This window comes from Erpetoichthys calabaricus, chromosome 15 (assembly GCF_900747795.2).
Source record: "Erpetoichthys calabaricus chromosome 15, fErpCal1.3, whole genome shotgun sequence".
Classification (NCBI taxonomy): Eukaryota; Metazoa; Chordata; class Cladistia; order Polypteriformes; family Polypteridae; genus Erpetoichthys; species Erpetoichthys calabaricus.
The window spans coordinates 31,606,779-31,618,906 of NC_041408.2; the positions used below are offsets into that span (position 1 = coordinate 31,606,779).

The window sequence follows — 12,128 nt, forward strand, 5'->3', positions numbered from 1 at the left end:
ATGCATTAATCATATGGGGGCACGGCGACGTGCCTGCCTTGCATTTGCATGTTTTTCTGGTGGGTTTACTCTGCGCTTCAGTTTCCTTTCAAAGTCATGTAGGATGTGGGGTTTTGTTGTGCTATATTGACCCTGCTAGTGTATGTTTTGCTTATATTCATCCTTTGATGTGCTGGCGACTCGTTCAGAGATGGGCGCAACTCTGAATGGGTGGCATAATTAAACATGTATAACGAAGATATTTTTAAAGTTCTGAACACTCTGTGGGCTAAGTTTATAACTAGTTTTAATTTCACAAAGACGTTTATCGTGTGGTGATTGGTTATGTGGAGAAAGAAAAAGGACGGATAGGAACTGGGGTTTTAGTACGTCAGATAGAAACAGCACGCGTGCAATAAAGAAAGCCCGCTCAGAAGAACATGCATTGAATTCTGTGTTCGTGTCTCCGACCACCAGATCACAAACCCAACATTTATACAATATTTAAGTTAAACCTGTGTGATACCCATTCATACATCCAGTTTTTTGGAGCCTCGTCACACCTGCGATAAAGTTCTCTACACTGAACATAATAGTGCAACTATCAGTAATAATACTATTATTATTTATTAGTTTAAATATTATGCAGTTTAATGATGATAAAGTTGTTTAATAAGTCACTTTAACATGTCAGTGGACAGAGATTGTTAACATTAACAGAAAGTGTAGTTGGTTTACAAAAAATATTTACTATTTATTCCTTTTCTAAGACATATTCAGTGCAATACAACTTTTGACAAGCACTTCTGGATATTTTACTAAGTCTAAATGCCTCTTTGTATGGTTGAAAATATGTTGTCAAAATTATAGTTTAAGTTTTTGCAAAATTTGTTCAATAAAAAGGTTCTATATTTTGACTGCATCTGTCATGCAATGTGATACCTTCTCCATTAGTGCCACCCCCTTGAAAACTATCACTTTATGGGGCAATGCAAACCTGTATTAATACTTTTGTGCACATTAAAATGTTTTTTTTGTACAGTGTACAATACTCTTGACAGTGGAATAGGTTATTCTTAGCCAGTAATTCCAGTGGAAAATGTGGTTAACATCCACTCGTGCATGGGGAAAAAAATACCATCGAATACCGTGAAACCGGGATAATTTAGAAAAATACCGTGATATAGAATTTTGGTCATACCGCCCACCCCTAGCTGGAAGCTTAAATAAAGGAGGCAGCCATACCTGGGCAGGATAGTAGACTATTACGTGTCCATTTCTAAATGTGGTGACATACATATTTACACTTTGGCAATTTAGAGATAACAACCAAACATTTCATGAGGAAGTAGAGCTGCGTGGTGTACCTGTACTAGAAAAGAACCTAAAAAAGCTACATTTTAAAACAGTACAGTATTAGCATTTCGGGACACTGACTGGTTACTAGAAGTAAACGTCAGCTTTTCTCTCAATACCCCACACCCTGACACTTGCTATTGAATTTGTGGAAAATTTGAGGTAGGTGGGGGTATTTTGGAGTTACCCATTATTTGCTTCTGAACCATTTTAGTAGTGGTACTGAGGTCCGAAAACTGGTATCAATAGCAAAGTCAAAATTATAGTACTGATCCAACACTAGGAGGAAGAAAAAGGAATTTGAACTTGCAAGATAAAGTCAAAAATTAAGTAAAAGACAACTTTGTGTAACGCTGAATGCAAGATGAAGTTCTTTAAACTCTCCAACTCCTTTTACAAACTATTATAACTTATTCATGCTTTCTCTAAACAAACAGAGGGTGCCAGAGCTGCATAAAATATTCAGCAGTACCTAACTAGTTGGGCAGCACAGTGGTGCAGTGGTATCGCTGCTGGCTCGCAGTAAGGAGACCTGGGTTCACTTCCCGGGTCCTCCCTGCGTGGATTTTGCCTGTTCTCCCCATGTCTGCGTGGGTTTCCTCCGGGTACTCCAGTTTCCTCCCACAGTCCAAAGACATGCAGGTTAGGTGCACTGGCGATGCTAAATTGTCCCTAGTGTGTGCTGGGTATGTGGGTGGGTGGGTGCCCTGGCCAGGATTTGTTCCTGCCTTGCACCCTGTGTTGGCTGGGATTGTTAGGATATAGATGGATGGATAATGACTGACTGACTGACCTAACTAGTTAGGGAATGCATGCATGGCATAACATTCAGGTGCGTTCAAGAACTTAGTTAACTGATTTGAAAGTTGCAGCATTATATTTTGTTAGTTACTTTGTTAAGAAGGTATCATACTTTTGTTTATTAAAGGAAAACTCCACCCAAAAATGATATTATTTAATGTTACTTACCCCATGTAGTTTGTAATGATTACAAAGAAAAACTTTTAATTTCATGTTTTTATTTAGACCAGACACAACATTTCTGAAAGATTTTTGCCCTAGTGTGAAAAGGCCTCCTGGTTTTGGACTGCTTTCTTTTTACAATAACAATATTTTAGCAAAAAATACATGTGCTTTGCACATAGTGTACATACAACTGTATAACTTGACAGATGGATTATGTAACTGCGACAAGCAATGTGAGATTTTTTCATGGGCACTTTGATATTGTTTGCTGAAGTCCAGTGTTGGTTACAATTGATTGCAGTACTTTCAGAAACATTATTTCCACTCTCCAAAAAAAAAACGTGGTTAAAATTTTTCTTTGTCATTATGACAAACTACATGGGGGAAGTAACATAAAAAAAATACATTACTTTGGGGTGGATTATTTCTGTAATTACAATATGTATACTTAAAACTAACAGGTCAGTAATAACAGTGACCTCTCTCAAGTTATATTTAAAATAGTAAACTAATCTGTAATTGAAGTTGCAAAGAATGTGTCTTTGCTTTAAGAAAAACAAGTCTGCCATTTCGCCAATTCTTTTAAATGGGAGACTTTAAAATTTCAAAATTTGAACAGTGTGCTTCAGTTTACGAAAACTGAACTGTCCTATAGATTTACTTTAAAAATAAATGTGCCAAATCTGTTTTAATACAGATAGACACCCAGATAGACAAACAGACATTGCAACTGCAATAGGTGCTTTTTGCATTACGTGCAAACACACCTAAAAATGGACACTGTAGAACCGTTAAGGATTACAGATTTGCAGCTGACAGTGTAAATCACAAATAATTTTGAAATTCTGGTTCTGAAGCAGCTGAAACTCCTGGTTATTAACTACCTCTAGACCAACAATACTTCCCACATTTTTCACCTACAAAAGTAGACAATGGTCTTATCTTTATGCTCCACAGAGTGTACTCTGACCTGGACACATCTAGCACATGGTCAGAATCGTGGCCATTGATTTCTGCATGGCATCTAACACTGTCCTGCCTCATGGATTATCCAGCAGTAAAAACATTTTGTGAGGCACAAGGTATGTGTGCCAGACATGGTGAGCTGTGGGCACAGACCCGGAGGAACCCAAAAGAACCTGTCAGTCTCCATTTTCTTCACCTGCTATTCAAGCAATTTTATATAGAACCCCAATGCATTCCTTCTACAAACTTTCTCAGGCAACTCCTCCACTGTAGGCTGCTTCTACAACAGACACGAAAAGGTATACAGAAAGGGCGTGTAGGACTTTGCTTACGGTCCAGGAAAACCTCCTGCAACTTAACCTTACCAAAGACAAAGGAACTTTTTTAGTAACCTCAAGATGATTTATCTTCATAAGAAAGGAAATAGTGCAGTGTCTATAAATTATTATGGATCAATCTCAATAGCAGATGTGTTTACAAGGATAATAAAGACCTACATACTGATAAAAAAAACAGTTCAACTTTAGACAGGGTAGCCTTCAGTTTAGCTCAGTTTCGATCTCCAACAATTTAACCACAGTGCAAAGGTTTAGTCTAAGTAGGGCTGCAACGATTAGTCGTCATAATCGACGACGTCGACTACAAAAAATCGTCAACACGGATTTTTTTTATTGTCGACGTGTCATAAACAGAACCTTCAATAGAGGCTCCAATCACAAAGAACCACATTGGTTTTTGTAACTGCAATGCACTACATGAACATCTGGAGGCAGTATCATTTGTTTTTGTTTGTCAAGACTGCACAAAGTCATACCAACGAAGAACGTCTGAGGAGAAGAAGAATGTAGAGGAAAATAAACGTGGCTGAAATGGCGAGTCGCATAGAGGAGGGGGAAGGAGATGGAAAAAAATTGAGATAAGACTTTCTAAAGTGTGGGAGCACTTCACCGAAAAAGAAAAAAAAAAGTTGAATGCAGATTATGCAAAGCGGAGCTTTCTTTTTACGGCAGCACCACTGCGATGCATGAGCATCTTAAACGCAAGCATCCTGGAGCTCTGATGCTGCCGTCTCTTCAGAGGTAAGTTTTAGCGAGTAAAGTTAGTGTCACGTATTAATGTTGATGTTTGTATTATAATGTGCATATCAAGGTTTCGACAATGATAGTTAACCCTTAAACCGACACATACTTGGGGGTTAATGCACCCCTGGACGCCAAATACTTTTTAACTGCACTTTTTAAGTAAACGTCACAATTCACAAAGAAAATGTGAAATTTTAAAGGAACACGTATTTTTTTCATGCAAAGAGCATCACAATTACTGCAACACTGATCATTTTACACACTGCAAATGAACTGTAAAAAAAAAAAAAAAAAAAAACTACTGCAACAATCTATTATTATATGTTCAAGGTGCAACTGAAGTCATATAAAATTCAGTAAAACACCGAGCCAACTGCGCTTGAACTGGCTGCACGCAAACACACAGAGGTAAACGCTGATGCTTGCAGACTCGTCTAGTGAAGCAGCTGAATCCCAGAGACAGTGGGGCTGCAGTTCTGCTGGGGCCGTCAGTGGTCGTGAGCTGGCTGCTCAACGAATATACAGCTTTGACTAATCACCTCCGGCGTGCTGGCAAATTGGTCTGTGAAGCAAATATAGCCGGTTGCAGGATTCAATGAATATACATCGCCGAATATACTCGGCTCCAGCGTGCTGGCAAATTGCACTGAGAAACTACTTTAGCCAGTTCCGGCAGGTTAAGGGTTAAGTGAATATAATTTCAGTTATGTTTGCTAACGTGTTTGGAGCTATAGTAAACGAGTGAATAGGAGTAGCTGAGCCGTCCTAGTTTTTTTCTTCTTTTTTCATATAATATTTGAGTTCATATGAATACTAAACCATCTCTAACTAACGTTCGGTAACTTGTGTTTTGGAGTATATCAGTAATTAGCTTGTTACATATTTTAGTCCGTTATTTTTTTATTTTGGCATAATATAGTACATGATGTGATAAACTACAACACTTTTCCTTCAGAGTGTGATGATTAAAACATCTTTGTCTGCAAAATCATTCTTGTGTATTCCTGCTACCTCTACTACCTCTGAGCGTCTCTTCTCAGCAGCTGGGAACATTGTCTCAAAGAAGAGAGCCAGCCTCACACCAGAGCATGTCGAAATGCTCATGTTCCTGCACTGCAATCAGGAATATATGTACTGTATCTTTTATAAACTGTACATTATTGTTTTATTTTATTTGAATTGAAGCTTTATTTAAACTTTTGGACTTTAAAACACACCAGTAGCCATTTTTGGTTAAGTTAAATGCACTTTTTTTGTTTAAAGATTGTGCACTTTAGTTTGTATTGTTTAATGTATTTCTTTTTTATTGTGATGATCACACTAATATAAAACATCTGATTATTTTTCAAATTCATATGTTTCACTGGTTGTTATTTTAAATTTGATTATTATTAACTTTAATCGTGTTAATGCAGAGACATCAGGGTGACATTCACAGGTGGACAGACGTGAGCAGATGAGGTAAGACATGCACTGGAGCCCAGAACAGGATGTGCAACCACAGGTCGCAGGCATCAAAATAGTCAGGGATGAAATAATCGTAACTAATCGGAAAAAAATTGAATGATTAGTCGACTACCAAAATAATCATTAGTTGCAGCCCTAAGTCTAAGTATGTCTGTCCACCCTGTTTCAGAATGGCATGTTAGGCTGGGAGAATTTCTGAATTACACCCCGTGATGAAAATTTCACCACAAAACCAAAAGTGATAAACAGTTATGAAATTAAGACATAAAAATGAAAATTAACCTAAAGTCTACACTGACTTTTCTCTTCACAAAAAGTTTTTCACTACATACAACTTTTAACTGTGCAAATCCTGACATAAGAAATTACAAAGAGGCAAAAAAACAACAATATTCTATATGTGTGTTAAGTAATGGGCATATGATTATTTCTAAAAAATGGGTTTCAACGAAAAGATCTTCCATCCTCATTTTTATGCACAAGGCAAAGGATGGCCTGACATGCAGAATATAGAACTGGTGTGTTCTAAAAATGAAAAATCCAACAGTCTTGATGGTTAGAGAAAGAAAGAGAGAGAGAGAGAGAGAGAGGTATTAGGAGCATGCGCTGATACAGCATGTTGCTGTACCCACCACATGACAAACCACCTCAGGATCCCAGATTAGGACCCATGTGCAACCTCGTTGGTTAAGAGAACAGGTCAATTAATCAAAAACATACATAAAAAATGTATAATATCAAAATATCCATATTACTAACCGAGAATGGTAAACCGGAAGGCACGGACCCAGGTACACGGCGAAGGACACAGGAGACATAGTGCGCAGGCGCCTACAGCGCGCGTCTCATAAACCGCAAGCGAAGTCTGATCCACCGCGAACGAAGGAGTCACGGCTGAAAAACAAAAGAGCTCAACTAACGTAAATAAGAAATGAAGCAACAACGTGCCCATAGCTAACGACTAACGACATAGCCACACAAAAAAGAGGATTCTGCGCTGCACCCCAGAGTCAAATGGAAGAGGCTACGGAGGCCCCACAGGTCCACAAAGATAGTACAGAAGGCGCGGGAAAGTACGAAAGGCGCAGGCGCCTACAACGCGCTTCTGAACTAAACGTCCACACTACACAGCATTGTCCACGTGCTTCTAACACACCGCAAGCATAAACACAAGATAGTACAGAAACCCCACAGATCCGGACTCCACAACATATGTGAATCACATTACAGTAATACAATATTAAGCACATTACAGTATGGTCCACGCGCGTCTAAAACTCCACAAGCAAAAACCCGAGATGGTACAAAAGCCCCAAATATCCGGACTCTACAACATATGTGAATCACATTACAGTAATACAATATTAACAGTACAACCACAGAAAACACAGGCTCGACACCAGATGGGTAATAAGAATAAACGAACGCTCCGTATTAAACATACGGCATCCTCACACGTCCAAACTACACAGCATATGTGGATCACATTACAGTGATGCATTACTAACAGTACAACCACAGAAAACGCTCCGTATTAACAGTAAGTGCAAATATCCATATTACTAACGGTAAACAACGTATAACTAATGGAGACACGGTCACGGCTCCAAAACGATACAGCTCGAATAACGGAGCTACCTGGATAAAATCAATGAACGCAAGCGCCTACAACGCGCGTCTCAAATGCCGCAAGCAAAGCAGGCACGGCTCCAAAAAGAAAGAGCTCGACTGACGGAGATACAAAAAGAGAGTACAGAACCCTACATGTCCACACTACACAGCATAGTCAAACCCGACATAGTACGGAAGGCGCAGGCGCCTACAACACGCTTCTAAAGCACCGCAAGCAATAACCCGAGATAGTACAGCAGCCCCAAAGATCCGGACTCCACAGCATATGTGAATCACATTACAGTAATACAATACTATATGTACTCACGGAAAACACAAACAGAACAGGCTTCGGCGTCCTTCCCCACAGTCAAATCAGACAAAGTACGGAGTCCCCAAACGTCCACAAAACACAGCCTAGTCACACCCGAGATAGTACGGAGGGCACATGCGCCTATACACCGCAAGCGAAGGAGTCACGGCTCAGAAACGAAAGAGCTCAACTAACGTAAATAAGTGATTTTAACAGTAAGTGCAATTATCCATATTACTAACAGTAAACAATGTATAACTAATGGAGTCACGGTCACGGCTCCAAAACGAGAAACACCATTAACCCGGCCGGATTACCACAGCACAGTCTTAACCTTAAAGTCGGGACAATAGTCATGCTATTACTTTGCCATGACAATCAACAAATCCCAAGGACAGACCATGGACAGAGTCGGCCTTTACCTCTCTGAGCCTGTATTTAGACATGGACAACTCTATGTCGCCTTCTCAAGAGTTCGGCATTCATGTGACGTTAACGTTAAGATTGTAATAACTCCATACCAAGGAATACTCATTCAAGGACAACACGCCATCTTTACTACAAATGTTGTGTATAAAGATCTCCTATGTACGTCATCTACACCTTTACACTCCAATATATCTCATAAATAGATCTGCGCAAACTCAAAGACATTCTATACTTGCATAACATAACAATTACACTGCTATTCTCATTTACATATATTACATGGACCTACAGATATCGTGACAGTGGACATGATACATATGTAACAATTACCGAGACAGACAATAATCTCTTTCAAATGTATTTCAGGTTACCCAAGACCAGGGGTTGGCGAGCGAAGCGAGCAGGGGGCAGAGCCCCCTAGTTATATCATAATTAACACTCCAAACATAATCCATGAAGACATCTTTGAGAAACATTTGGCTACTATAAAATCCTCTAACAAACAAAGACTGAGAGTAGCTGCCTAGGCTTGCTGTTTCTAACACTTACTAAGGAATGAAACTTAGTTACTATTTTTTTTTTTTTATCATTTCCAAGATTATCATCATATTTAGTTACAACACAGATGCCTCAAAAGATGTGATCACACATCTTAAAAAGCCAACTGAGTCACTGCCTAGTATTTACAGTACCAACAGGAAAACTGCTCAGAGCCATCTGCATATTAAACAATGAATGGTCTTGGATAGGCCCCTTATTGTCTAACACAGAACAGGCCAGTCAATGAGTTTAAGGACACCATGAAGGACTTGAGGTATCAAACAGACTCCCTTTCTCCACTGGGTCACACTGTCCTTTGTTTGAAGCTCTACAGACTACTATATAACATGAAGTTGCCCTGTTATTTCTTAAATACAATAAACGCACAAAAAGAAGCCCCTTCTAGTTTGGCTTCATGATTTAGAGAATATGTGTTAAACTGCTTTGATTCTTGTCTTAAATAATTTGCTACACCTCTAAATTTAGCAAATTAGTTAAGAACTCTAATTATATCCATGCATCCCCAACCATTAACATAAGCATTTCCAACTGTGACCTGCCTGACCTCCAAAATGCCTCTACTCCCACTGTAACCAGTAAGAATTGAATGGTATTCCTGCATTATAGACAGCTGTATGTTGTTAGCAAATATGCAGCTATATTATACTCCCATATTAAGTTTCCTTCTTGGAGAAAAGTAAAAGAACATCAAATTTCCTGAAAGATACGGCAAACTTTACTAAAAAAAAATATCAAACACAAATATGGTAATAGTCCAGGAAATGTTTCAACTATGACCATTTCTGGAATGGAAACACTGCAGAGGTTTATCCCAGTTATTTATATCTGGAATGTAAATTACCAACAATAAAAAAATAAATAAATAAATGTGCAACTATGGCAATTTTAATACTGTAACAAAGCCAGAGCAATGTTGTCATAACTTAAAAATGCTGCATTCATTTTTCCAGCACATGCAGACTTCTCACTTAAACTCTACCGAATGACAGCATTGGGTGGGCAACCAAAACAGGAATGAGATGGACCAGGAACAAAAGATGCTCCAGTGGGATTCATGCAAATAAGATCAAGAACAGAACAATAAACCCCCACAGCCAGCAAGAGGATACACAACACAAAGCCTTGGTCTCATTTATTGTTTGGGGCTTGCTGGCACCTCAGAGTTTCATGGACCAAGAGACTGGGGGTGGCATGAAAAGCCACTGATATGACACAGTGACTGGGAAAGCATACTGTATGGCAGCCAGGACACAATAAAAAGGAAGATAATCAAAACAAATAGATTTCGGGGTAGAAAGGGGGGGGGGGGGGGTTATGCATTACAGTATTTTGTTTTACAAAGTACTAAGTACACTATCAGGTATGTGTGCATAACAAAGGGATATATTTAGTTAAAACACACACACATCATGTTGGAGTGGCAGTTTCACATGAGGCTGCAAAATAAGGCTATCGCTTTAATCTTGTTTCGACCTTTTTGTCCACTTCCTATCTTTGTCAATTGACCCCTGGTTTTGGCATTGTGCTACCGCTGTTGATGTTTTCACCCACCACCATTGTGTTAAGAAGAAAGAACACAACTAGTATACTGTACGTTTCCAACGCAAAGCGAATTACTACAATCAGAAATGCTTTATTCTACAAAACGATAAACTGGTAAATTAAGAGCGAGTGCGATAAGAAACGTGTGGTGTCTTAGTAGTATCGAACCTCATTCCCTAATAAGCATGAACCTGTCTATCACCTTTAATTTTGGTGCTCCTGAAATTTCTCCTTTCACGACTTTATTCTACAAAAATGACACGGGGTTGAATACGATCGTGTCCGACTAAGAACGTGCGTGCCTTTGCTTAAAACTATCGCATCTCACTCCCTGATAAACAAACACGCAATGATCCCCACCGATCTCGATTCTCGTGCAGTTCATTTTTACACAACATGATATATGCTTACATATACGTTAAATCACGGTTGACTCAAAATTCTCAATTATTTCTCTCAGGTGCAAAATCCGGATGGAGCGCCTAAAGAACCACACCGGGCAGGAAACGCCAGCAATAAAAATAAACACTACAGGCTTTGGACATACGTTAAAGGGAAAATAGTTCAAGACAAAGGGAACGACGAGCTGCGCTGTCTTGAGCGCCGCGTGGTAAGTATGTCGTATACTCACAGCGTCAGTGTCGTGACAGTCCCTCGACTGGATGCTGCTGCTGGAACCGGTGGTGTCTTTCCGAGTCGCCCAAGAGCCGTAAAAGCGCACCTACACTCCACTTCGTCGCTGGCAGAACAGCGAGTCAGGCACCCAGTCCGTATCCGAGGAAAGCGTAAGGAGACTACAAAAATCCGGAGTGTAACAGTATTTCTTCAAGGGAATCGTCCTGCTTTAACTTTTTTCTTCTCTGTTAAACAGTTGTAAATCCATTAAACAATCATCGCTGAAAGTAATCGGATCTCGCCATCGTCTGCTCTGTTTTTAGAATCTACAAAAATACCATCAGGAGCTCCGAAGCCTTCGAAGTGCGGTGCATTATGGGCCTTGTAGTAACTCTAACGTTTTCCGGTCCCACGTTTCAACAAGTTTCAACAAAAAAGGGCGGAGCAAAAAAAAAAAAAGGTTCGCCTACATTTACAATGATGCCATGCAGGCAAGCCCGACAAGTCGCTTCAGATGGTTAGTTATCGATTTCATCGCGTGAGTAACAGTTAAGATTTTTTTTAAATATATGTATCATATTTGCCAAAAGCGACAAGGCTTTAATATAAAGAATCACATACTTTTGCTTGAGCAATAGGAATGTTGAAAATTTTATAAGCAAATAACACCGCATTAAGAATTACAGATAACAAAAAATGAACCAATGATACACTTTGATTAGCAACTGAGTCTTATTACTGTATTATCTTTGGCATCCCTCAACGAAGAAATTGTGTATGGTACATTTAAGAACATACTTATACGGTTTTTTTTTATCTGTCTTAACATGCTGTCTTGTTTTTTTTCTGTATTGTTGTGTTATAGTACATTAATTCTAATATATTATATTGAACAAGTTAAGATATAGAATTTTCTGTTAAATATGCCTCGTTAATTATTAATTAATTAGCCATCCATTTGCAAACTTGTTTAATACTATTGTTCTTCATAAATAATGTTTTAATTTTTAGACTTTGTTTTTAATTTGTTTTAACTATTTGTTGCATTACCTGCAGGTCTTTTTGAATGTGCAGATTTATTAAATTACTGTATGTTAGAATATTCAGGCATTCTTATTTCTTAATCACCAGAAAAAATTAACTACTCAGGAAAATTCAGCAATTCATCATTTGTAGACAGAGATATCATATGGTAAGAAGCAGTATGTTCATGCCATCCCACACTGGGGTTCTTTCTTGCT

At 38.8% G+C, this 12,128-nt stretch overlaps 1 protein-coding gene across 1 annotated transcript in view; it reads right to left on the reverse strand.

The window, feature by feature from the left end:
- LOC114644692 (E3 ubiquitin-protein ligase pellino homolog 1) overlaps nt 1–11,226 on the reverse strand; it is a 188,790-nt gene extending 177,564 nt beyond the window's left edge. Inside the window, exon 1 of the mRNA XM_051919693.1 lies at nt 10,904–11,226. The gene's annotated coding sequence lies outside the window, so the exon portion shown is untranslated. The remainder of the gene's footprint in view (nt 1–10,903) is intronic.
- Between the last annotated feature and the right edge of the window lie 902 nt (nt 11,227–12,128).